At 43.9% G+C, this 26,883-nt stretch overlaps 1 protein-coding gene across 11 annotated transcripts in view; it reads right to left on the bottom strand.

Annotated features, from left to right (window-relative positions):
• Window positions 1-26,883, bottom strand: part of LZTS2 (leucine zipper tumor suppressor 2) — a 527,324-nt gene that overhangs the window by 104,487 nt on the left and 395,954 nt on the right. The window contains exon 1 of one of the 11 annotated variants that reach the window (XM_069239533.1): window positions 1,314-1,541. The exons of the other annotated variants lie outside the window; for them this stretch is intronic. The gene's annotated coding sequence lies outside the window, so the exon portion shown is untranslated. Of the gene's footprint in view, window positions 1-1,313; window positions 1,542-26,883 lie in introns of those variants that run through there. 11 annotated transcript variants of the gene reach the window in all.

The raw sequence follows: 26,883 nt of genomic DNA, 5'->3' as shown, positions 1-26,883 counted from the left end.
ACCTTTTGAAGTTACTCATACTCAAAAAATACGGATATAAACCGACATAGGTGTACCCAACGAGAAAAAGAAACTGGTGGATTATGCAGGACACATATGTAAAGAGAGCACCATGGAGACCTAATCTGTATTCTGGCAAACAAATTCAATGAGAAAAACACCAAAAGGGTATAAAAAAGCTAAAAGGTTAAAGGAAGCCATCCAGCCATAGAACAGGAAAACACATTAGGTAAAGACACAACAAAGGACACCAGAGAGGCATTTTGAAAGTATGTCAGCTAAAAGCATAAGGTGTAGGATGAACACTGATGTTGGAGGGGAAGAGAAGAAATAAGGATTAGTGGAAGAAAGAAGGGGAAAAAATGAGATTCAACTCAAAAGAATTGGGGGTGAGAACGGCGAGTTTACAAAGATAACACGCTGAGCATGAGGTTAGCACTTTTACTTAGGGGTACTGGAGCTCATGCAGGGTAACCCCGTTGCTAGTAACATGGTTACATTTGCAGACACGTGGACTGCTTCCTTGGCTGCAGCCCCTGCCACCGTGCATTTCTTAAAGAAACACTCCCGAGGCATGGTGGAGGGTCTGCAGCAAGTCCATGTAGGTCAGAATGATGGACTGCAGGCGAAACCCTGTCCTGAGGCCGTGTTTTAGAAGCCCTGGCCTTGCTGTATTCGCTAAGAAAACAGGAAGTCTGCCGAGCGCTGTTATCTAATGCGTGGGGAGAGGGGCAATCCCGGGAGGCCGAACTGCCAACTAACTCAAAATCCGGCAGACTACACAGCGCGCCTCGCCGTTAACTATCCTGCTACGTGAGCTCCAGGGCCGCGCTGAGTTCAGGTGACGGGGACAAGGAAAACTACCAGACAGCCCGTCTGGAAGCGAGATGCAACATCATAAATGCGGAATATCTGGCTGAGAACTGATGAGGAACTAGGAGCGAACTTCCGGGACGAGGAAATCCTCCAGAACAACGCGTTTGTCTGCTTTTTACAGCTAAATAGATATTCCAGACAGGACTTTGTACGTCTACCTAATAGGGCTCTGCACCGTTTCTTAGACATTCTTTAATATTTTTTAGTGAAAGCAGATAGAATTGAGAACTGTTAATGTTCAGCAAATATCTGAAAGTATCTACCTCATGGACACGCCGCTGGTTTGGCGCCAACGGCTCGCTCCTATGCTGCCTATCGACTCCCACCCCCACGCGCACACATACATCGTTCATAACCACACTGAGTATGTACACAACAAGCTCTGCCAGAGAGGGGTTAAGCTGCTATGTGTATTTTATCTGAACATAAAAGCTTACCTGTGCTGTGCGCCTGGTGTCCAAACACTGTCACCAGGTGTCCCGCCTGCAGCCCTCCAAACGGGCTCTGGCTGGCACAGTCTGTGCCACCTTCCACCCAGAGGGCTCTTTCTGTTGTGCCAGCTTCTGCGGCCTGTGGAGGGACGTCTTCCTCCTCCAGTGTTTACACGCAGACGTCTCCGCCGATAGCGCATCCCATTGTGTTTCTCCGTGTCCTGCTGGGCCTTTGCAGGCCTGGCTTGCAAGCAGTCAGATATTTATCACGCCTCCTCCCAATGAGATGGGATCAGTATTTATAAATTAACCCTTTCACGCACAACGGCCCGCCGAGCTGCTCAACGTTTTCGCCCCCCAACCTGATAGTGTGCTTTAGGTTCTTCTGTTGGGGCGAGACTACAGTCGCTCCGAGGGGCCAGCTTATCCGCCAGTTGTCCACACCAGTACATAACGACAGACTGTAAATTGGTTACTGTCCTTAGTCTGAGACCCTTCCTTAGTGACAACTCCGTTAATGTCTGTGGCAACTAGTCTCGGTAAAGTCAGTTCTTTCTTTCTTTTATAAACACATGCACATCTCGTTTCTACATCAACGAGTTGAATTTATCATAAAGTGCTAATTGATGTCGCACTACACACAAACATATTACGGAAGGACATACTTTTAGGCCTGAGGCTAGTAGGGACTCACGCTTGGTGAGGCAACGAGAGTGACAAAGGGGTCTGCACTGCAACTTCACACTGCGAGGAGGCCCTGTCTACAGTGAGCAAAGAATGACCTCTCCACCAGGAAGGATGGTCCGCAGTGATTTTCTGTTTCTCTGATGGCAGGCAGTCTGGCCTGTCTACGAACAGCAAGACAAGTGACTGTGTCCACACAGTTCCATACAGAGCAGAACATGGTGACGTCAGCCTACAAAGCAGCTGCCAATCTCGAAGATGCAGAGGATGTAAGAAATTAAGTTCTTGTCCACATCCATATACTGCAGACTAACTCTTCCATACCGGCCATGGCCTTTAGGAGAGGCAGAGCGTCACTCCGATAGACCCTCTCGCCCAGGGAATCCAAGGACTTTGTGCTGAGGAAGTGACAATGGAGACATAGGAGAAGAGAAGATGGAGACACAGGTGAATTGAAGATGGAGATACAAGAGAAGATGGAGACATAGAAGACGATGGAGACCCAGGCCTTTTACTACTTTTCCAGGGAATTTCTTTCAGAAAAATGCCCCTTTGGGAAACAGCTCCGGGTGTGGCATGGCCAAATCCAAAGTATACTACTACAAAACGACAACAGAACCATGCGGAAAACTCGGCCCCAGGAGTCTTGGTATTTGACACAATGTATTCAAGTCTTACTGAGTATCTTGGGATGGTCCCAGGGGTGGATCTCCGTTACCACCACTTTGAAATGTTTTCTGATTGAAAAATGGATTCAGAAGTGCTCAACCTGAATGTACTGTGTTAAGGCTGCCGCTGGCCATGTGGGAATATCAGTGAAGGGCCAAATATTAGGCTCTGAATGGATCGTGGGCAGACCCAATGCTGGGCATGCTAAGCCCATTGGCACCACCATGATATAGTGATCACTGGGCGGGGGCTGGGTGGGGGGAGGGATTCACCATCTGATAATAAAACATTCCTGGGTGAAGTGCACCTGTCTGGAAAGAACACATCAACCGGACAGAAGTTTGGGTGGCAAGTACTTTATGTACCTCTCACTTGTAAATGACAAATTCTTGAATTATCTGAGGAGACCACATCCTGAAGAAATCCTACCAGAAAACAACTTGCAGGTAAAAGTTATGTGCAAGGGGTCAACTAAGGTGGTCAGTCCAGGTATAATCTGTAGTTGGCAACTCCTGAAGCATGGGTCTGGCAGGACTCTCATTACACAGCCTGGAAGTGAATGGGAGAAAAGCAAAAGCAGAACAAAACTTATGGGAAAGAAAGTGAATGGAAAGTAGTCTTGGCTACAACTGTATATACCCTGCAAGAAAGGCCCTGACAACCTCGAGTAGGCAAAAATAATAAAGGGTGTCTGTGTGTGTGTTTTGTGTGGGCCTTGCTTCTCGGTCAAGGCTGCATATGTACCTGGTCTCTCAGACGATTCGCTTTGGGCTTTGTATAATGCCCTGGTCTCGTTCCATGGCCAGAGGTAACACTGGTCTGCAGGAAAGAGAGCTCAGAGGCAGAAGAACATCAGACCCTACATGGCTTTTGTCCACTTTATCCCAGAAAATCTACTGAAATTAAATGAAAGGAAATAATGCATATACTACTCTTGTATAACTATTTAACTCAAAACGCCATTTTGGCGAATGTTCCAATTGTTTTAACAGCATTGCTGTTTCGACACTTTAAGCTTTCGTGTTTAGTTCGACCTCCTAATGGTGAGAATTCACAACTCTGGTGGCCGTGCCGATCACCGCCCATAGCCCCTACTCCAAAACACAAGTTGTGGTTGGAGAGGGAGAGCAACAGCTGCAAAAGCGCACAACTGTGACATTTAAAAAAAAAAAAAAAAAAAAATTATACGGCACCAAATTATTCGTCTCACTTGCCAAACCGACGCACAATGAAATTAGTGTAATTATGCTGCTGCAGTCTCGCTCCCACCAGACCTGTCTGCCTAATGCGTTCAGCCAGTGTTTCTAGGGTATTTTACGACGCCACACTGCTTGTGACTGCCTGTGAAAAATCCCAGACCAACTTGGGTGGCGGTTCTTTCCTGCTCCTAGTTTGTTGCAATTTATCCCAATAAAAGCGTCAACGAGGATAGACTGCCACATCACAACAAAAACCATAACCTAGAAATTTCTAGACAAACGTCCTGCCTCTCCACAGATCAATGGCTAATTTAATTAAATTCCTCCAAGTTGTTGAGTCCATAAAAAACTCTAAGAGCTAGCAGGGTAAAAAAAAGTGAGACACCATTTGGCTAAAAAGACCATTGTAAACACTGCTTTTTTCCTCTTAATTGCCTCTAAATTCCCGAAAGGCCTCGCTCTTACAGCCACCGTGTTGTACTGGCCGGTGCTCTTGTCTCCTTTCCACATCAATCTTGCCTCTGTTCTCTCTGGCACTTGAAGCGCAACCCTGTCTGTTCCTGGGATGCCAGGAAGCCCTGAACACGCCTGTTCAAACAGTGACTCCATCCTCCCCATCAGGGCAGGCAAACCTCTAGCATCTCAATGAGAACAGGCCTCATTAGTCCGCCACAATAAAATGGAGGCCGCGGGCGCCACACGGATAGTGCGCGGGCCTGGGCTGCCGACAGCGCGCAGACAAGAAGTGCCGCATTCAGTGTATACGAGAGGGTACCAGGGAACACGAGCGGCAGAGGTATAAACCGAAGAAGGGAATGAAGAAGGAGGGGGGGGGGGGGGGGGTAGCGTTTATACATCGCACGAGTAAATGCGAACCTCATGGCACAGGAGAAGACACTTCAGGGAGCTACAGTAGAGGTAAAGAGGCCTGGGACGTGCAACTGCGGACAGAGTCTGCGTTGTGGGTCTTATATTTGATCACAAAAGCCGTTATTTAGGGGTATAACGGTAAATGACCTCCAGTCTGGTGGGAGGGCGTTCCAGTGCTAAATGGGCAGTCGTCGTTATGTTACTTTACATACATTTACGTGACGCTGCATTGCCATTCAGTCCCTATCTCCAGAATTCCATCACAGACCCAGAGTATTTTCTGACTAACTTAGACTATCAGTAGTGCAGATGTGATTTAATATTCTGCTTGCTTTGTGCGTTAGTATTGTCTAGTGTGTGTCAGCATGGCTTTGTGTGAATGTGTGTATGTGTGCGTGTGTGTGTGTGTTAGTGGCGTGTCTGTGTGCTTGTCTGTTCCCAGAGGCCGCCATATTAAATAAATACCATCTGGAAGGTCTGCTATGCGCCTAAGCCCAGCACGATGTATTTGTCTGAGGTCATCGAGAGCATGGCAACTTGTTATTTTCCCGACAGATAAATAAGACTAGCCTTTGGACCCCATTGGATACTGGGTGATATAGAAGAAGGACAGCGGTTCCATGGGATCTGCTGAATCCTCCTGTTGACGCTCCTCCTGTTCTTATATACAGCATCCACTATAATCGGACTAGCTGTGAGTAGAGTGTTGGTCTAGCGTGTGTGAACGGTATACTGTTTAGTGGAAGGCTACTGTTCGGGCCAACTATATGGAGCTGCTGAGATGTGTTGGATTTTTATTTATTGTTCTGACTAATGTAGTCTGTTAAGGTTTGTGATTATTTATTGTTCCTTGTTGGGCAGTGGTGTGAACTCAATGATAGACAACTATATGGAACAACCAGCTATGCCTGACGTGTGCTCACTGCTGCTTCTAATGTGTTATATTGGATGTTGTGTGTTACTCCCTGTGAAGGTGTTGTGTGCATAGCAACATATAAGTACAGTTTCCAGCTGCCGGGTTCTTCACTCTTAGAGCAGCCTCTTCCAGTGTGCACTTTCAGGTGTGTGAGTAATGTTGAATTTAACATGAGCAGCTGGTCTGCATGTGTGTGCTTTGATTCCTCTACTGGATTTATCAGTAAGCACTAATGAAGTGAGATCGACACTGTAGCGCTTCTAGATGGCCCTAAAAGAGCGTAATCTCAGTAGGAAGGCCCATTGGTTGAGATTCAATATTGAGGCAGTGCAGTGCGGCTGACAGTGGTAAATCAGTGGTTGTATTTCTGACTGGACATTCAAACTAGTGGGAAGTAATCTAAAAAAACAAAGACAGAAGAGAGCCCTACCATCGAATGATTACAAGAAAGAAAGAAGAGATTATGATAGCACAGACGAGGATCAAGAATATGCAACTAGTAAAGTTTAAGCCTTTTACCAAAAGGGAGCATAGAGTAGTGTAATAAGTTGACAAGAAAGCTTTTGCCATCGTCAGAATTGCTCTAGCTCAAAATGTAATTGTGGCCCTGGTTTAGTAGAAGTAGCCGTAGCTCACGACCCTGCAGAACATAAGGAGACAGGCAGTGGTAGCAATGAAGTTGAGAAAGGAGGATACAGATACGGTTAAAAGGACTTTTATGTCAAAAGGGAGGGATATGGGAAAGGAGTGAGTCATGGAAGATGAAGCATGTCAATGTTTTTCAGTTTTGATCTAGTTAAGCTGAGCCAACCACAGACTCCTCCAGAGGAGAAACACAGTAAGGGAGTCAGTTGTGTTGGCACTAAGGATAGAGGAGAAAGAGTCAGAAAATAAATGCTTGATGGCATCTACAAAATAATCAGTAGGAGATTCCAAATGAGGAGATAATATCTCCCTGGAAGAAGACGTGAAGCGAGAACAGAAGAGGACGTAGTTTGGAGCCTTGTATGAAACCCACGGTTGTGAGGTGGGTTGTGAGCTGAAGAAGCAACAGGGAACAGAGAACAAGATGAAAGAAGACATACCAGAGGCCTAGTTAAGAAGGAAAAGAGGGCACTGTGGTCGAGTGTTGAAGACAGCAGACACATCTATGAGGATAACCAAAGGGGACCGATTACTGTGCTAGGTAACAGGGAGGTGTCTGGAGGCTTGGGTGTTAGTGGCCTTGGCTGGTTTACTCAGGGGAAAGACCAGAGCTAAAATGAAGCAAGGGAGACAGTCCATAAGAGCAATGATTAGTTCAAGAGCCAGTATAGGCGATGCAGTGCATCAAAGGAGAAGAGTTGATTACACTTTGGAATTAATGTAGCAAAAGGGACGTAAGAAAGGATTATCAGAGTGACGTATGGAGAAGAGTTCTTAGGGGGAAGTGAGAAGAAAGCTGGATAAATAGATTTTTGCTAAATATTCCCACAGAAAAAACTTCAGGAAAGCAGGAGACAGAAAACAGTGTAACACACAGTTGAGTTTTTCAATGTTTGTCATCCATTCACTATGGCCACCTCACTGTTCACTGCACATGTCTGACAAGGACATGCTGCATGTGGTCCGTGCCTAAATAAGCATCGGATCCAAGGTCTGGGGACAGAAGGCAGTGCTTTCACCCTCGTTTGGTAGCTGGCAGGTAAAGTGGTCAGCAAAATAGAGACGTTTCTAGCAGCTACCACCAGGGGGAACCTCAACATTTCAACATTTCCAGGACTGATGCTTGCATAAGATGGCAGTCCACACCTGATGAGGGGAGATGACCTTGCTCCTCTGACATTTCATGAATGTGTCCAACAGCTGCCACCTTGTCACTTCTGTGTTTGTGCTTGGAAGGGGGTGCTTCCACAGAGCCATCTCGCACAATGGCACCCACAGAGTTTATGAAGGGGGTCATTCCAAGTTGTATGCATGTTTTGTCCAGAATGGCTTTTGAATAGCTGAGGCCTTGAGCTGGCCCAAGCTCTCTCCTAAAAGAGATAAGTATTCTCTTTGAGAATAGCGTGGCCTTTTTAAAGAAACATTTGGGCATCTCATGCAGCGGTTTTCCATCAATAAGCAGTCTCAGGAGCTTGTAAAATAAAAGAAACTGAAAACTAGAGGCATCCATGGGGTTTGTGTAGGTGGCCGCCTTGGCACTTTCATGTGCTCAAGTGGTGTTTCACCACAGCAGCTTCTAACAGCTCACAGTTACAACAGCATTAAAGCATAAATGCTTTTGTTGCACCAGGTCATTTGCAACGACAACCTGTAGGTTGTTGGACTTCTATAAGTGTGGATGGGGAAGGGCCAAGAAAATCATGCCAAAGAGGGGCTCCTCTAGCCGATATGTCTTTGAAAATACAGATCCATGCCAGTCAAGCTGAAGTCATAATAATCCGCCCATGTTCTTAACTCAGAAGCACCACCACAAAAGAGCAGGGGGGGGGGCTAAGAAGTACTAGGACAAAAGGGAGGCTGTACATTTGAAATAGGAGATGCCATGCCCATCAGTTGGTGGTCATTGTTAATACCACTAGTCCTCACAAGGGCCCCCTTTCGATGATAAGGCAATCCACTAAGCCCAGTATATGAACTCCCACTGGAACTCTTGTCCAGTGGTAGAAAAAGAACCATTGTGATTCAACATTAGGCACTAAACAGATGACCTGTTGACCCATAACACATTTTAGAACATTAAGAAAACACGTGTTACGTGTACTCTCAACTCCTCAAGGTAAAATACTCAAGGTAATGTAGTCATAATCTAAATGTCATTCCAATTTGTAAATGTAGTCAATGTAGGCAAACAAATGCCTCTCTCAAAGAACCTCACCGAGCACAAACCTATTTAGCCTTTTTTCAGAACTCCTCAGCCTAATACCGACAAACGGTTTGAAGGTCATGGGGAGTAACAATCTTAATGGTATGTTGAGCTCAAAAAAACAAATGGCATTGTAGAAAATACAGTACCCATTGGTCATCTGTTCATGCCCCACGAGGATTATGGGAATTTGTGTGCACACCATCGGAGGGAGGATACAACTCACCTGTACAAAGATATAGGACACTTCAGTCCGGCTTTTTGTTTTCTAAAAGAACACCACTGAGAACCTAAATAAAAATCGATATTATGGTAAATATCCGGTAATTGCCAGAAGCAACTGTACCCTACTCTTCTACCTGTAGGTCAAGCAAAGAGTTTTAAGTATTGAGGTGAACCTTGTTTCCACTGCAATATAGTTGCTGTTACACCCCCCCCCCAAGCTAGCATATTTGTTATTTGATGTTGTTTTGGTTACTATACCTCCATGAGACACAACATAAGTTATAAAGCACCTTAAAGGTGGAGATTAGCAAAACACTAACATGTTTTAACAGTTGAGTATTGTTGCTTATTAGGCTCTATTAGGGTGGATTTTATACTGCTTTTACACCCGTAGTGTTGTATATGTTTGTAATTTTATGGTATACCTGATGGCTGCGTTGTGGGTAGGTAATGCACCCAACACAGCAGGTCTTCAGTGTTGGGGCTAGTTGGCCAGTCCCATAGTTTTCAATTTCCTCAGTTTATAGCTCTCCTTCATATTATTTTTGTTTCTTTTTCTACAGCTCCCCAGGCAATGCTAATAGGCTACTAGGTTGCTGCTCATTTTACCCGCAGAATACTGCATCTCGTGAGGCCACTTCCTCTATACCATGCAACCATTATGGGATGGTGTTTTCCATAGTGTATCATTAATTCATCATTGCAAGACAGCCAATACATTGGTGCTAAACATGGCAGCCATACTGGGACTTTAAAGTAACAAACAGAACATGTACAATACCACTGCAAATTGGACACCCTCTGCTATGTCTAGTTTTCTTACCGCAAACATATTTCTGCCATGTTTGGGCGGCAGCATGTTTTTTTTTCAAGCAGTATTCCTTTATCTTACTTATGTTATTGAGTTTGTGTGTGCATTATTGTGCTTGCGTCAGGCGGTGAATGCAAGAACGAGTCAGTGGATAGATAAATGAAAGCGTGAGTGCAAAGATGAGCCGCAGAGTGCATGTCTGGTGACTTACTGAAGGCCTAAATCCATCAATGAGACAAAAACTCATTCATTATTGTGTCAGCATTACCAAAGCTTGTTCAAAGTCTTTGGAAAGTCTGAGCTACCAGTTGCTGGAGTCCTGCTATAATACCACATACTACTTAAAACCAGCACACTATAATTTCAATGTATTTTTCTCGCTATACATAAAATTGCTGCAAGTATTCTTTAAGGGTGCCAGATCACATTTGTAGAACATTCACAGTTGTACGACTTCAAGAAGTTGGTGGAAAGCCTGACCTCTGTCTCCGTTCACACAATCACCTTCTCATCTTACGGACTCCAAGGCAAGACTGTATTGCGTTCCAAAGATTTTAAATAGGTCATCATCCTTTTCTGGCTTCTCCTTAAAAGTGCCCACTACCCTCAACTCAGAGGTCGTAAGGAATGGGGACATTTATCAACAAGGTTGAAGAAAACCACCAAAAACCTTACTACCTCTCTTTGCATCAAGTTAGAAACATACCCATTGCGGAGTCTTTCCCTACACAGGCTGCTGCTTTCTGGGAGGCTAATATATTCCATCGGTGATCAATATAACAAAACTCTGCTCTCTGCTGTTGTAGTGTGTGTTGTCCATCTGTTGTCTCTTCCCCTGTCACTCGTCCTCCTTTCCCTTATCTTCTCTACCCTCCTCTTCCCGTTCTCCAACATTTGGAATGATGTGGGCTTTGGACCCAGCTTAACCTGTTCTCCACAAAGTACTATGATACCCGTTTAGGTGGAGCACTGTTATATGAAACAAACAATTAAAAAATATCAAAATGAACTTCGAAAATGATATCTTGATCCTAATACTATATCATCAATGTCCAATTCTATATATGTATTTCAACAAAAACTAACTCTAATGGACAAAAAAATGGAGCATTCCGCAGAAAATCATGCAGGGTGTATTTACTTGCGAAAAGAACAGTCAATGCTATACTCACACATTTTCACAATAACATCTGACTTTTCCGTAGTTGGCAGGCGTGCTCTGAAGAGGAATAGGCAAGGGTGGAATATGGGAAAGCACAACAGGCGGGTGCCAGGAGGTCGAAGTGAAAGGAAATGTGGCAATATGGCAGGAGGGCTGTGTGTTGTGGGAAAAGGCGGCAAAAGGAAGCACCTGTTTCAGGCTCATCCAGACCGCGAAGGCAAACCTGCCCCCCCCCACCCCCCCAAAAGGACAGCAAGCTCTACTCTCCTGTCAGGGAATATGCCGTACCCGCTTGCTCCTCCTGCCAGACCTTGGTCCACAAAACAAACTTACTGTTCTTCCCCTGAATATGGTGCAGATCACATTCCAAATCTTTATTGATTCATTCACCATACCCTCAGGCACTGGACACAGTGTGTGATTTTCTAGAGGAGCTTTGCGGAGCCAGAAATAACCCAGTCTCCCAGGGGCAGTAACAGAACTTCAGTGGAAAATTACAACCAAACACCAAGGGTCTTAAAATGTAACTAAAATTACTTCTGTAAAACCCTTTTCAGTTGTTATTTTGGCCTGACTACTTATAAAACGACTTTCTCATAGGGAAGTGCTGATGCAATGTACTCCAGCAGCCTCAAATACAAACAGAGAACATGCACAAAGGAGCTACATTGCAGATGTGCATGAAGGACACATTCTAGAGGTGGATATACTTGTTTACGGCATCCCATCGTGCTTTGGGTGAGGTATGCTGTGTCATCATACACGAGCAAACCTCCATCCTACACTGGAATTTCTAGATTAGGCAACCTGCTGGCACCCACGGGTTACACATTGGCAAAGTGAAATGTTCAGTATTTGAAAGTACACACTTTCCTGACGCAGCCCTCTTTAAATAAAGAGTTCCACATTGAGGGATCCCAGAGGAGTACATCTTTTTTTAGAAGCGAGTCTGAAGCAGGGAATTCGAAATAAACGTTTGTCCTTACTGAGAAGGTTGCAGGCAGGCAGATGCCGAGGGATCGTGAGACATGGGGGATAAAGTAATGATGGCATTATGTGTTACGCAGAAAATGGTAAAGCACAAAAAATGACTGAGCCACTGGAAACAAGAGCTGGATTTCGTAGCCTGTATGATGCGAACTCTCGTCTTTCGAGCCACGTTTACCAATAGAGCCACAACTGTATAATTCTTAAAAGGAAGCTTCCCGCTAAATCATGAGAAAGGTCACCGCTGTAGTCTGTGTGAATTTACAGTAAGCACAAAAACACGTTTTGTGCTAAGAAGCAGCAAAAAGGTTTAATTTTTTTAACCTGATGCAACAGCCACTTACAACTGTCGAACCACAGAACCAGAGTTCTCTCAAAATCAAAGTGGGCTCCCATGCACGCCACCTTGGAAGAAGACGACTCCAAGGCTAACAAGCATTTGCAATGCAAAGGGTCTCGCGTTTGCTCATGTTGGAGCTGATCGCGTTGTAAACTCCTAACCCGACTTTTCATCTATCGGCAAAAGTGCTTTTATGTACGTAAAAAAGTTAAATTAACTGTGTAAGCACTCAACTTCTGCCAAGCGAAATCGCGCTAGGAAAATAGAGAAAAAGTAGTCCACGATCCGACAGAAAACAGTGAGCCCCGCATGTTTTCTGTACTTGGTCGCTGCGCTCGAGGAGGGCTAACCACCGGAAAAGGCATGACGTGTGCATGCCTTCCAGTAATGAAAGCAAGCAGATTTTACTAGGCAAGCCCACAAACTAATCAAACACACTGACGTGACGTCGACAGGGCTCCGAGCCCTTTTCTAATAAGTAAAGCGTCTCGCTGCGATACGCATGCACGAGCGCATGCAACACAGGCTCGACCATAAAAAGCTTACAGGCTTTGATGAAAAAATGCAAAGTTGAGTTTCAGAAATATTGTGCTTCAGCTGGTTAGAATTCAAATAGGTTGTATTTAATATGAATATTTTGAAGGACAATGGTCAAAGTGGAATCATTAGAAAACATTAATCTTATCCACAACCACCTGTGTCACAAACCGGCTATTCTAAGATACTGAAATGGGGGGGCAAGGTAAACAAGAAAAGGGTGCAGGAGACTGGATAGAAACTTGTGAAACACGACAAGCAAGATGTAATTTGCCCACTGAAAAAATGAAAACACCAATTGGCCAATTGCAAATAACATTCAATAAAAGTTTGATCAGTCGTATGATTTGTTGTCTACTGCAAAAGAGAAACAGATATCAAATGGATTGCACAAGTACTTTAAAACAGATGCAGGAAAACCAAGAATGAATTAAACAGGGGAATGAACACAGATTAAAAACAGAACTATAAACCCGTTTCACAACTGACACATTACAGCTTAAGACAAACACTGGTAAAGATAGTAGGTCTAGACTTGCAATTGTGCACTTTTTATAGTTTTTTTTTTCTTTTAAGGACTTAGGCAATATGCAAATATATAAAACTAAATAAGTGGCCTAGCCATCCAGGCATACCGAGCTCTTTTCAGACGGCCATACCTATGTCATTGGGTCAAATGTGCTCTCTAACAGTGTAAGAGAGACAATGGATGAAGCTGACAGATCCCGTAGCCCCATACCCTATGCTGTAGTGGACAGAATTAAACTGTGAATGACACCTGAACAGACCAATGGATGAAGACGGCTGCCTAAAGTGCCTACATGAACACATATGTATTTTATTATGTGTTTTAATTTATTTTTTGGCAGAACATGAGGTATAACAGCCAAAGCAGTCTCTAGGCCAGACCTAAAAATAATCGAAGGTAGAAAGCAAGGAATTAACGGTTCCACAATTAACAGAGGCTAAAACCTGCTCCAAGGGTGAAATGAAAACCTTTGTCACGGGTTATCATACAACTACAGAAGCAATTGAGCAACATTATAAGGAGACTTCAGGAACTCTCATTTTAGAGGGTTTTATAAGACAAATCTTGTACAAAGGTATAGTAACTGCCACAAAATCACTGGAAGCCAGCACTGTGGCCCTTAATGCAACTTATGAACAAGCTAAACAAGCACTGGCAAGGCCAATAAGTCTGGTCTTGGCAAACCTGTGTTTTGTTTAAATTGTTTTTCTTTTGAAAAGCTGTGCAACACACATTAAAAGTGGAAAGGGAATAGAACGTAGAAAAGATACAGTCTAAAGGTGTTTCGCAGATATTTGTAACAAAAAAAAGGCGTACAAATTGGCCTCTTGCAAAAACAAATTAAAAATACACAAGAAGAAAGCAGAGACTGGCTTACCAGGCATGGCACTGAATTCGAGCGGCTGGGAAACAGACCATAGGTGCTCACACCGGATAAAACCTTTGGAGTGAGTCTGACTATAAGGGGTACCCCCCCATCTGTTACTTTCCAGACCAGAGGCAATCCGCCTTGTTTTGCAGGGCCTCCCCCTCCATAGAACAAAATGTTCAGGTAGGCCTGTCATTTACTCACTTTATCTTTCAAGCATGCTTCCATGCTCTTTTTCCTATAGGGATCCCCGACCCTGACGAATGCCCCAGACTTTCCAGCTCTTTGTGTGGGCAGAAACATGTTGGTCCCTCATTTTTAGACTCCGTGAGTCATCATTCTCAACAGAGTCCTTACCACAGTTTTTAATCTTACCTACAAACACCTATATTAAATTATTTCCAATCGAAACAGGTGATTTTTAAGGTAATTTTATTTACCAATTCCTTATCTGGATCCCTGTAATATCCACTCAGATTTAATTTCAGCACTCCCTCAGTATTTTTTTTAACAACGAGGATGAGTCCGCCCAGGTAGTATCATCTTACCTGGGTGGGGCTATGTGGTCAAATGATGAAGCATGACACTATAATGTGTGTGAGACCACATAGTCCGTAAAGGGAACTCCCTCAAAAGACACAGCCACTCCTTACACCTATTTCTACCTGGAAAATATGCACCTAACTAGCGCTTCTTGAAGAGGGCCTAATAGTCCAGTTACACCCCACACCTTTAGTGTATTGATGATTCTTTAGCCTACTCGGGAGCAAGCTGTCTCTAAGCCATACCCAATAACAGCTGTAATAGCACGAGACCAGGACCTGACCGACTGCCAGAAGACAACCAGCCCCTCTGGACTTCCCAGACTCTTGGAAAGGAACAAGTATTCATTTTATTTTACTCTTTCTACATTATTTTAATAGAACCTTCACATACCAGTCAAAAGCAAGCAAACGCCAGTTGGAACGTTCAGAGTAAAAAACAATGTAATATTAACCTAAAAACAGATTTAACACAATCCACTAACCCTATGCAAGAGATTTTCCTACATATAACTGCAGTTTTCCACTCCTCTGCTTGACTCTCCGCTCAAGTCTGGGTTTCTCTTTGCATTCTGGTACTTAGTCCTGGTTAGAGGCAAGCGCAAAGCGCTCCGTCCCTCTTCTAATCTCTCTTTAGGGGGATTTTAACCACGCCCATGTTACATCAGTCACTTTCATTGGTTCGTGGGCTTGCCTTCTAAAACCTGCATGTTTTCATTTGTGAAAGGCATGCATACATCATGCCTTTTCCGGTGTCTAGCCCTCCTCGAGAGCACCGGTAAACTACTGGAAACATACAAGGCTCCATGTTTTCCGTATGGTTTCTGGACTATTTTTTCTCTTTATTACACAGCGCACACTCATTTTTTTTTTTTATTTAATGTGGCAAGAAAAGTCCAGTTAGGAGTTTACAATGCTAATAGCTCTAACTCAACATAATGCAAGACCCGTTGCATTGCAAATGCTTGTTTTTATATTGGGATAAACGAAGCTACAACTCCCAGAATGCAACGGAAAAGGCTGGACTGGAGCAGCCAGTCAAACGTGGTTTTACTGGAAATCTTGATAGGACGGCATATGGCTAGAACTAAAAGCTCGCTAATAACTTAGTATGCAGCCTGTGATGTTGTTTATCAACCTGGGTTATTCGACATTCATTAATGGAATGGAAGAACATCGTCCTGTTATACCTTTATGAGTTGGCTAGGCGTCTTTGTTCATTGTGTGCACTAAGTTGTTTATTGCATTTTAATAACATACATTTTATGTTTGTTGAAGCACATATACTGTTGTAGATCTGAATGTTACTACAAGCACATAATTTAACACTGCAGGCGACACACACGTCATTGCTGGCCTGTATTAGAGAAAACTGTTGCATTTTTCAGCCAGACACATATTTTATGTCGGACTGGTCCAACATTTAGTTTTTCTTGTGACAGACATCAATACTTTAGACCATGTTGCCTCATCACCCCTCATCTTTATTTTGTATATAGCGCATGTGACACTTCTTAAAACAGGTTTTCCCTCAGTTAAAGCCAGTGCGAGGCATACATTGCATACATTTGACACCAAGGCCAAATATGTCAAAATATTAGTCCTGCAACAAACCAGGAAGAAAATGGCAGGCCAGACCCAGAAATCGTGAAGGGATAAAGCAACTATGCCCCGTAGTATATTGGAGACAGAAAACATGACCACAGGTAGTACTTAGCCTTAGTTCTTTCACAAGCTCAGGCAATCAGTGTCTGTTAGCACAGCAGGATGCGTCCAGGATGTTTTAGCCCATACTTAAAACGATAGAAGTGGAAAAACAAGGCTCAATGAAAAATGCTAGTGCTACAGACAGGGAATGGGACCTCGGGGCAGATATTCATCATCAACAAAGTGAAGAACCAAACCTACTTCCTACACTATAACTGAGGGTGGGGGGGGGGGGGGGGGGGGGGGGCTGGCTTTGTGGGATATCAAGGTTTTGAAGTCGTAAAACTGTAGTTAGTTAGATTTCCCGCTCCACAGGCCTGGCTCTCCAGACGGCCACCCCGCACTCCCCGCCTGGGAACAGGAGCGGCTCTGAGGGTCGCCTTCCTCTGACCGGAGCGGAGTAAGCCGCAGACGCAGGCACTGCTGACGTCCACACCCAGAAACAAAGCCCCCGGAACGAGAGAGCTTACTCGTTTCCTATATGCCATTTATGTTCTGCCTGCTCGGCAAACCCCACCACAGGGATTGTGGCACAGTCTGGAAAACCCAACCGGTAAGGACTTGTGGCAAAATGGATGCCGGCCTGTGCGACGCTCGCCTGCGCGGTCGTGGTCCGCACCCCGGGCTGGCGGCGTGCATATTAATGTTGTATTTACTGCGTTGGCGCGATGTTTCAGTTCCATTAAACCAACGGAACGTTTTTAAGTAGCGGTTTAACGTTTTAAATGATGTAGATCTGCAGTAGCTCGAAGGCATGCAGAGGGCAGAAATCGTCTTCATTCTGTTGACATTTTCCAAAGGGAACGCAGCATAACCCCGCCACGCCCTCCCTCTCTCTCCCAAGAACGCTATTTTTATCCCAAGCTGATGAGTTCTCCTGCCGAGAAGCTTTACTGGCTGAGCACATTTAAACAGGAAGTTAGAAAGGTAAAAAAAAAGTGCAATTAATGTCACACTCGACAGAAAAAGCAAAATAAGGGCAATCACGTCTCGGTCACCACCCAGTCCAACTACACGCTGCTGGTAAACAACTGCGTGGCATGCAACACTCCCGGCTTTCCCACGCCCCCGTCATTGTTATCTGCACATAAGCCATGTTAACTGTCGTCCATCAGCAAGGAGAGCCACGCGGTTTATTATTTTTTAAGTTGGGAAGAAAATGTATTTAAGTTAATTCAACTTACTGACAAATAGTAAGGTAGGGTAGATTCATGGGTGATCAGTGCTTGAATAACACAAGCCGCACCAGAAATAACACTAATTTAAACAGTACGTGGAGATCTGATGCTCAGCATTTTAAAAGTTGGTCTCTGGGGTCTTGAATTCTCAATTTGTTGCACACTTGAAACATGGGGTGATTACAAGCATCCCCCAGTTATCAAGATACCAACTGTCCTTTGAGGGATAAAGGGGCTGCCGTGGTGGTCTACATAGGGCAGGCTGCAGCTCCAGGACATTAAGTTTGAGGCTCCATCTTCCGTCCTTTCGGTGTTTTCTACGTGATGAGTAAAAACAGTCCTATAACTCTGTTTGCAAGACTAAATAAATAATGTGCTCAAAATGTCAATACTGAGTTTACATTCTTTTGGCACTTTTTTATTTACCCAAGGAGGCAAATGCTTCTATGAGCCTTACCTTTGTGAAGTGTATGTCTCAACTTCCTAGCGTACACTGACTTTCCCCTCCATTTATTTCTAGAATTTTCTCCCCCCACACACAAGTCACACTCCCATCACAATTCCTCCCTACCAATTTCACTCTATTTTATCTTCCTGTCCCTGGTCTAGGTTACTTTCCAGCTTCCTATTCATTGCAATGGTTACAGTGAGAGTATCGCACTCTTTTTTTGGCAGAGGGAAACTCCATTCCTTTTCATATTTTTAATAAGGTGTTCATACAATTCCTAATGCTTGTTGAACAGCAAGATTTAGTTTCTTATCACACCTGGTATTTAAAACCAGGTCAGGTCCGTTTTTTAGAAGATTGTCAGATTTCCCTTTTAGCAAACTGTAGGTTCGTCAGTCTGGGGGTCACTAGACTACCGATGTCCAAACTGACATTTTACCAGGGGGAGATGATGTCTTCGGAGCAGCATCTAATGGGTGAGTCTCTCTCTCGCCCCATGCTTGGGAAGAGCCTGTGCACATCTTAGATAAAGGGTGTCTCTCTAAAATCGAACGCAGGAGTCAGGAACACCAGAGTCCAAACCATGACAAGCATTAACAGTAAGGACTGGAAATGCAGTTTGGATTAATTGCAATGCTATGAGTATTTTACAACACCACTCCTTTAAGGGCTAGGTAAATGTTTGCCTTGCACTGCCACTCACCGCACCCATCCCTGGCTCGCACCCAGAGATCTGAATCTCACGTTCCACCACAGCGCCTTGAGACTGTCTCACTGTGATCGGTTCCACCTTTGGGAAAGTACCCCTGCTCTAGCTCCCCAAACCACAACCAAACAAATGGGGTGCTCCCACAAAGCACGATATATGAAATGTGACTGTCATTCCATCACGTTTAGCCCTCGGTTTTCTATAACCTTTTAGAAACACTCATGGCTCGAACAGTCTCTTTCAGTAGAAAAGAGGCTTATTACTACTGAGAGAAAACACACTTTATAATAAACAGAGATCACCCTCAGTTGAGCCTTTTCTATTGGAGTGTCTCCCAAAACTACTCTCTCTAGGTGTTCCTGTCCCCAGCACACTGCTCAGGATTCAATAGTCTGAAAGAAACCCTTTGTTTGCTTTCATGTGTGGTGAATCTGTTTAGAATCAATACACCATGTGTGTCACCAAGGCTTCCAGTCTACCATTCATGGACTCACTCCGTGTGAAGATAAATGTAGCTTCCGAGTGAATCCAGGCTGCCCCCTGTACACATGGTGAAGACGTGGGCCAAAGCTCTCCCACCTTGTGAAGCTGGATTTAGACTGACGCAGAGATGAAAAAACTTCCGGCTTATGGAGAAAGTTCTAAAAAAGAGAAATCACCGGCTGCCCTCCACCAAACTATATCGTAGACGATATTCCATTGGTGGATTTCTCTCTCATATCGGAGAATTTTCCGGTATAGGGCAGGTGAAGCAAAAGCTCGGCCAAGATCATCTACATAACACTGACAACGCATGTTTTTGTTCATCCATTCCTAACTTGATTCTAAACCTAAACTCAGCATCTGACTCTTCTAAGAAGAGACCAAGCTTCTCCAGCATAGTAAAAAAAAATAAAAAACACTTCTAGGGAGAGACAGCACAGTCCTGCCCGTTCAATCTACTGTAAGTAAAGGTCACTCCTAAAAAGTTCTATATTTATTAGCACTGGAAACATGAGGGATGAGTCGGCCGGGCCACGATTTGTACCTCCATCCTGCAGGCCTCACACAGATCAGGGCACTGAGTTGCTCCACTCACTGACCTGTCTAATGGGATGAAATAAATACAACTGAAAGAATAGTGTCTGAGTCACAGTATGCCACAGACCCTCTGCGTTTTGCAGCTTTACCCCTGTTTCCTTCACCTACATAGTTGCCCCAGGGTGCGTGCCGACTGTTTCTCGAATTCAGTTTACGTTGCTGCCACTAGCACTCACACATGCTGGGAGACGGCGCTGTGCATTCATATGACGCTCTGGCGACTGATGAATACTACAGATGTGGCATTTCTGCAAGGGTGCCTCTAACCACTACAATGACGTTTGTGTCGCTGAATGAAACACAGGACAAGAGATTGGAGATGAAGGGATGTGGCTGAGATAAGACTATGACCGCAGACCCGTAGTATTTTATAGTGAAATTAGCATGCACTTGCTCTTTTTATTACAGGAGTATTCATTATTATTATTTATGAGAATTACTATATATTTCTTGTGATTTTGTCTGCTTATGATTTTACAAATGGTGCTTTTAAATGTTAAATAAGACCACGAGATGGGGTGTTGACATATAATCCCAGTCATGTTCTCCACTCTCCCTGGACAGAAACTATCTGAAGCTGCCAACAAATAGGAGGGGAGCACAACATAACGAGTCAAAGAAGACTCTGAGGTCAGGAGAGTGGAGAGGTGGGGTGGTTGGTTAAAACACTTAAAATATTATCATTAGCCTTCGACTCAGTGCTTAATTTGTGCTTGTTGTTTCCGGTGCTGAGCACCGGCGCTTAGTCCTCTGCCTCAAGCAATTGCTGGGAGCAAGAGACTCATTTGGGAAAGACGGAGCAAAAAAAAAAAAAAAAAAAAAACGAAAAAGCGAAACAATGAGAGAAAGCAGAAAGCTGCAGGAGTGAGTTGAAGGGGCAGGGAGTGGCTTTATATGGATTAAAGAGGCCCGAGATGGCTTCAGGATTACGGTGCCTCAGTAATCCGTGTCACACATTTAATTGCAGCAGCCGTGTGTTTAAGAGGAGGGCTTTGGGCACCGGCACCTTTTTATTTACAAATCAAGCACTGCTTTGACTGTGATTGGTTATCATTCTGCCCTTACCCCATCAGGGTCAACACGTTATTAAATTAAACTACACACAGATGCAGAAAGCATTAAAGTGTTTGAATATGATTTTTGGTTTTTGAGAGATGAGGGATCCGGATCTTTAGATGGAAGGGACTGTGCACTCGTCCCCCCACACCTCTGGTGTTAGTGTGGCCTGAGTCAGCCACTTCACATGAGCCCACTCAAGCCATTGCCTTGAGACATTTAAAATAACATCTTCGATCAACCAGAATGAGAATGCGGTCTCACCATCATGTGACTGGCTGGTTGGCTGTATCCTTCCACCTCCTAGGACACACTTCCATTGGAATGCATGAGGATTTATTTAATATCTGAAAACGTACTATTTCCTCACACTTCACTCACATTCTTTACCCTCAATACATGCATTATATTACAAAAGCAGTCATCCTCCATTATATTTTTTCACTGCAGAACTTACGGATTCACTTTATGGCAAAACAAAGCAATCCCTGGGGATGCCATAGGGATGTTTGCTTTAATGATTTGCATTAGAGGAACAGTTGTTGGTGCCCCTAGCAACCACATACAGCCCCTGGGCAGCTGAACTTTCAGCACGCTTGGCAACTCCCATTCTCCTGCCACTAAGCCAAAGCTGAAATACAAACTTAGCACGCCAAGCACATCTGGCAAAGCCAGTAGGTCTGATTAATGAGTGGAAATGCAAGACTAGCTTAAAGGCTTTCCAATGCTTGTTTTAATTATTCCTCGTTTTGCTTCAGTGGGATAGCCGGCACTATTTGTAGTGTCCCCATATCCACCATTTCTGCTTTGTCCTGAACCAAGCGCTTACCCGGCCAAACAAGTTTTTATTATTTTCTTGTTGATCTCGGATCTATCACTGTGTACCACAATATACAACCATATGAAAGCACAGGTTGATATGTTTTTTTTGGTGTTTTTTTTTACCTAGACGAGATTTTGGTTTCAAGTCCTTCCGTAATACATTTATTCCTTTTAGAGTTCCATAATTCAAGCAGTATCTTCAAAGTATTTTTAGTGATAGTATTTCAATAAAATGATGATCTTGCACTTCATTACTAATGTGCATGTAACTTGACACATGACAAACAGTTAATGTGTCTGGATTTTCTAATATTACAAGCTAGTGCTTGATGTAATGCGTAAACCACTTATTGAGAACATGAACTCGCTCGCAATCATTCTGCTTGAAAAGGAGACCACATTCACATGAATAATTCATGATATTTAACTTATCTGAGGCTTTGGCAGCCAAGCCTTAATGCTAATAAAAGGACAACAGCTGGAAGTGAAGGGAAAGGGGGCCGAGAAAGGAAGAGAAAGAATGGACAAAACCCGGAATCTAGTAAAACTATGGGAGAAGAGCTTATTATGAACTATAGGACAGATGCTTTGGCTGCCCTTCAGGTGGCCAAGGATACTGAGGGAAAGCAGTGCGTTGCACAGGAAGCGAAAGAGATCGCAAGAAGTCGCTAAGCGCACTGCCGCTGAGACCACATCTTGAGTTCTACCTCCAATCCTACATCTTTTTTCCAGAGAAAGAACTATCCAGAGGGCGTTTCATAGAGGAGGGACTTCATGCCGGGTGTTTGGCAGTAACCCTTTTTGAGAAGGTTGGGTTTCTGAAAAATGAAGGATTTTGGGCATCACCTGGAGCAGTATATTATTAGTCTGTCCTGATGTGCTGGTGGGTCCTGCTCGTCTGTGGGACGAGTCATGAAAGGGGTCTGTTGGTATGGAGGGCTCTCTTGTGTAATGGAGAGACATATTCCATGTCTGTGGCCCCAGGTATATCGACTGCCCTCCAAAGAAGTCTTTCATTATCCTGCAGACTTAGAGGATGATGTCACTAGCACAGCAGGGGTGTGTCCAGGATGTGGGGAGTTATTTTACCAGTTAGCCAAAGTTTTCTGTGCAGTGTGCTCTACTTAATCATTTGCCATGACTCTGGACAATGGTAAGTGAAACCCTATGAGGTTGAGGGATCTCTCAACCGCCACTAAAATGTAGTGCACTGTTCCATTTTTTTCCCAGAAACCTTTTTATTTAAAGTTATGCCATAATTTAGGATAATGCAGGAGTTAAAGGTAATTTGCTAATTAATGTGGAACTTTTTGGCCACTTAAACAAGGAGTAAAAATACATCCGCTGGCATCCTCAAAGAAAACAGCATATCTTCTGTTTTTAGGACATTCATAACTTGAAATACCCTAACTATTCTGAAACACAACCTGACGAATTTTGCTCCTCCCACACCCTGACCCTTTTCTGAATTAAAGGACTTTACCCTATGAGCGCCATATGTCTGAGATGGGTGAGAAAGAAGGGACATTCCTACACAGAATCTGGGAACAGAGGCCACTCCAGGCATACTGGACTGAAGTGGGGGCAGAGCGAAGAAAGATCAATGACGCCAATAAGCCATTAACACAGCCATTCATAATCCTATGCATCCCAAACAATGTCATTTTTCCCAGGAATAATCTTTAAGGTGCTCTCTGGGACTTATAATCTTTAAGTGTGATATTGTATGAGAATAGGGGAATAAGATATGCCCCACACAGCAGAACAGTTTATGGCACCGGGAAATGCAGAGTATAAAAACAGGGGCTGCCCCCACAAATTTGAGGAGATTATGGGGGATGTGGAAGGCCTACTATGGCATGACACATTATGCCATATTTTGAAATGAGAGACGGCTGGCTCTGCAGTTTACAATGATCCATATATGCTTGTAGTTCCTTATATGCTACGTGGCTGCAGTGTTGGCCTGTGGTAATGGTAACAACCTATCTTTCTACATACAAATGCGATAAAAAGTACTAAAAAAGAAAAGGTAACAAACCAGAGCTGGAATTTGATGCCCAGTTTAAAAAGTATATATTTTGTTTGGGTAAATACATTTTTTTTTGTCAAAAAGATGTAGTCCGTCAACCAGTTTGAAGGTTAAATATTTTTCTATCAGAATGGTTTTGAAAATCTTCCAAAATTCAAAAAGGGAAAACTTCCATTTCTGCCCAACATTCCCATAACAGAACAGCTTTGATATGAAAGACGAAGGACCACCCACCGCCCAGAATTACCATATAGGTAACAATGCATCCAGAATTTGAGACATGCCTATACAGCCTGGATTTACATATAGTCACAGAAGCTCTGCAGCACATTTATAAAAGTATCTGCTACTTCAAATGTTGAGCTCAATTACAGAGGGGAAGGAAAATGTGGCATCAACAGAAACATTCTGTAAAGATTATGGACATTAAGAAGCACAGATCCTTGTAATGTATGGATCTATGCCCAAGTTGTGCCATGAACAGTGGCCTCTTTCCCTTATTTTTGTACATACCAAAGTCCAGCTACCTTATCTTGTGGCGCTAACAGGGCACTAAAGCAGGTCAGAGCAGCCTTACTGCAGCTGAGTCCTGCAGTGCTGCAACCCAATCATCAGATACACCGCCCCTCATGCTTCTGGGCTTCAACCCACATTTAGTTTGCAGTCATCTGAGGAGTAGGCGTTCTTAACAAGATGGGACGAACTAGGGAATTTGGGGAATGGGATGACAGGGATGAGATACATATGTTGAGATGGGCTACACTTCCTACTATCCATCAGCTCCACTAGAATTTCCACTGGAATGGGAAAGGCTCTGGATAATAAATTCTGCATCTAATAGTAAAATTTGACATCAAAACATTGGCCTTCAGTGGTACGTATGGACATATATATATATATCAGTAATAATTAGAATTACCAAAGTTACGGGAAAGTTTTTCTTTGATACAAAGATATGACCTTTCCTCCGAACACATGAAGCACTGACATCCATGAGGTAAAGTAGCGCTATATAAAGAAATCTTAAGCAAAAACAAATAACCCAATGGGTCTGGCTCGTTGTGACTAAATATTTTTTAAAAGCCTGCTGCAGGGGGAAAAAAAACAAAAAAATATTTATTTCTGTGTACAATACAATGCACTTAAGAGATAAATAATCTAGAGCAATACCTATTAGGAGTTCCTTGTCAAAAGTGTCATAAATTGTGTACTTAATTTATACGACTAGATTCAGATTTTGTGAAGCGACCCGAATACTAACAACTTTCAAAGCAATGTCATCATTCACAGGAGGGGTTACAGAATGACCTTCCAAATGTATACTGAATAGTCAGGATGTAATATGCGACCTTCCTCTCCCTCCTCCCTGGGATTGTCTACAAACACAGGGATTGTGGCCTGCAAGGAACCACAGACCACCATCCCTGTGTAGGATTCCCAGATGGATTTTTTTAATGCATCCCATGTTCCTTAAAGGAACCACTGCTGCTTTAAAAAACATACCATCTTTCCATTTGGAAAAATATCAGGAGAAGCAGGCGTTGATCCCATGAACCACTCCCTACTCCCCAGCCTAATCCCAGATGCTGCCAACAATTCCTAAAGTGGAAGGGGTGCCAAGGGGGCCCCTTAGCCTTTGCATTCAGTTATCGCCTTCTTTCAAGTGGTCAATTGAGACATTAATTAACAAATCACAGTTTGGAAGGAACGCCCCGTTCCAAATTGGTAATTAGTGTGGGTCGCAAAAACCATTTTATAAGTAGGAAAAACGTTCCTGATTTATAAAAGGGGTTTTGTAAATTATGAAGAGTAATTTTGCGGTAACAAACTCAGTGATTGTGGGAATTGAAGGGTTTGCAATTGCAAAATAATTCTGTACATCTGCTCCAGTTTTTAATGATTTAGTGAACTTGTGAGATGTAAAATACCCCTTAATGTTTTGTAATACACTTATTCCATCGGAGGTAGAATACACCAAAAAAGGCAATGGTAAAAGGTCAACACTGAGCCGTTCTCGGAAGGCCAGTCCAGTGTCTGCCTCAGCAGGAACCCCCCTGTTGTCATTTCACCAGTTGGATGTCTTGTGTTCCATGACTCGCGCAGACACTGACTGGTACATAGACAATTAAAAAATAAAACAGTGAGAGGGCGCTCCGGTCACCCTCATGCTAAAAACCTACTGGGGTCTACATCAGTCTGTGTGCACAGCTGTGAACACACACACACACACACACTGCAGAGAGTGCAGACAGTGAGTGCTGCCAAATTTCGTACTGTGAACAATAAAGGTTATTAAATCCACCCACCGTCTTCACTTTACATAAGTTTTCAGTGCCTTGTTTCACCCGCCAGCTCGCATGAGACCCGCATCCAGGCCGTTTATGTGCATTATCCTTATGCATTGCAACTGCTTCGCCTGCACCTGCTCCACATTAAAGCAAAGCCTTTGCTTTTCCCCCTCCCCCCCCCCCCCCCCGCCCCCGCCCACCAGACGAGCCTCCTTTGATCGGAAGTAATTTGTAAGAACTCTCTTCTCTTCCTCTTAAATTACAGCAGTTGCCCTCCCCTTCTTAACACAACATGTCACACACCCGCAGGCAAACCCCTTCTCTGTGCTGCTTACATCTCTGTCCATTATGCGACCCCTTAGCTCTCACGTTTCTGCTTGCCAAAGTGAAGGCAGCCATACTGCGCCCTACACTTGTGGCATCGTTCGTTTTTTGCCCCCCCCCCCCCCCCTTTCCATCGCCTCCCCCTTCATTTTTTGTGAAGTACTATCCAGCACTTCCAAAATACCCCTTACCACACCGTAATCCTCCGCCATAGTCCATTTGCCCCATTACACCTTTGACATTCACCCCAAACCTTCCAGCTTTTGCACCATTACCCATTTGCAACCCTCTCCATCCACCACTTGCCCAATTACCCATAACTCACTTTCCACCCTCAGTCAAGTCGTTATTTCCTCCGTCTCATTCTCCTCCCATTTCTCCCCTAATGTTCCTTAATCCCTCTTCTTTGATCTTTTGTTGCACCCTGCATTGCCACTCTGAGTCATTCCCCTTGTTCTGCTCGCGCACTATTTAGTGGATTCTTGTATCCTTGCTCCCAAGGTCTTGTCTGAAAGCCAAACTAAGACGGACAGACATAGTTTCAATTCACTGTTAATCTCATAACTCCACTGTGCTCAATACCATTTACTGAAGCCTGGAGAGGATGACTTACGTGGGGGTCCAACAGGTCTTCTTGGAAAGCTTTTCGAAGCGCAGTTGTTCTGACAATGTACACCTAGTCAGGTTCACGGTCTCTATGCATTGCAATGATGTTTTCGCTCACGCTTTTAGTCAATCCAACATT

The sequence above is a fragment of the Pleurodeles waltl genome, chromosome 6 (genome assembly GCF_031143425.1).
Source record: "Pleurodeles waltl isolate 20211129_DDA chromosome 6, aPleWal1.hap1.20221129, whole genome shotgun sequence".
NCBI classification, from domain to species: Eukaryota; Metazoa; Chordata; class Amphibia; order Caudata; family Salamandridae; genus Pleurodeles; species Pleurodeles waltl.
The sequence above is the reverse complement of the archived record's forward strand: the minus strand, read 5'-3'. Positions and strand labels throughout refer to the sequence as shown.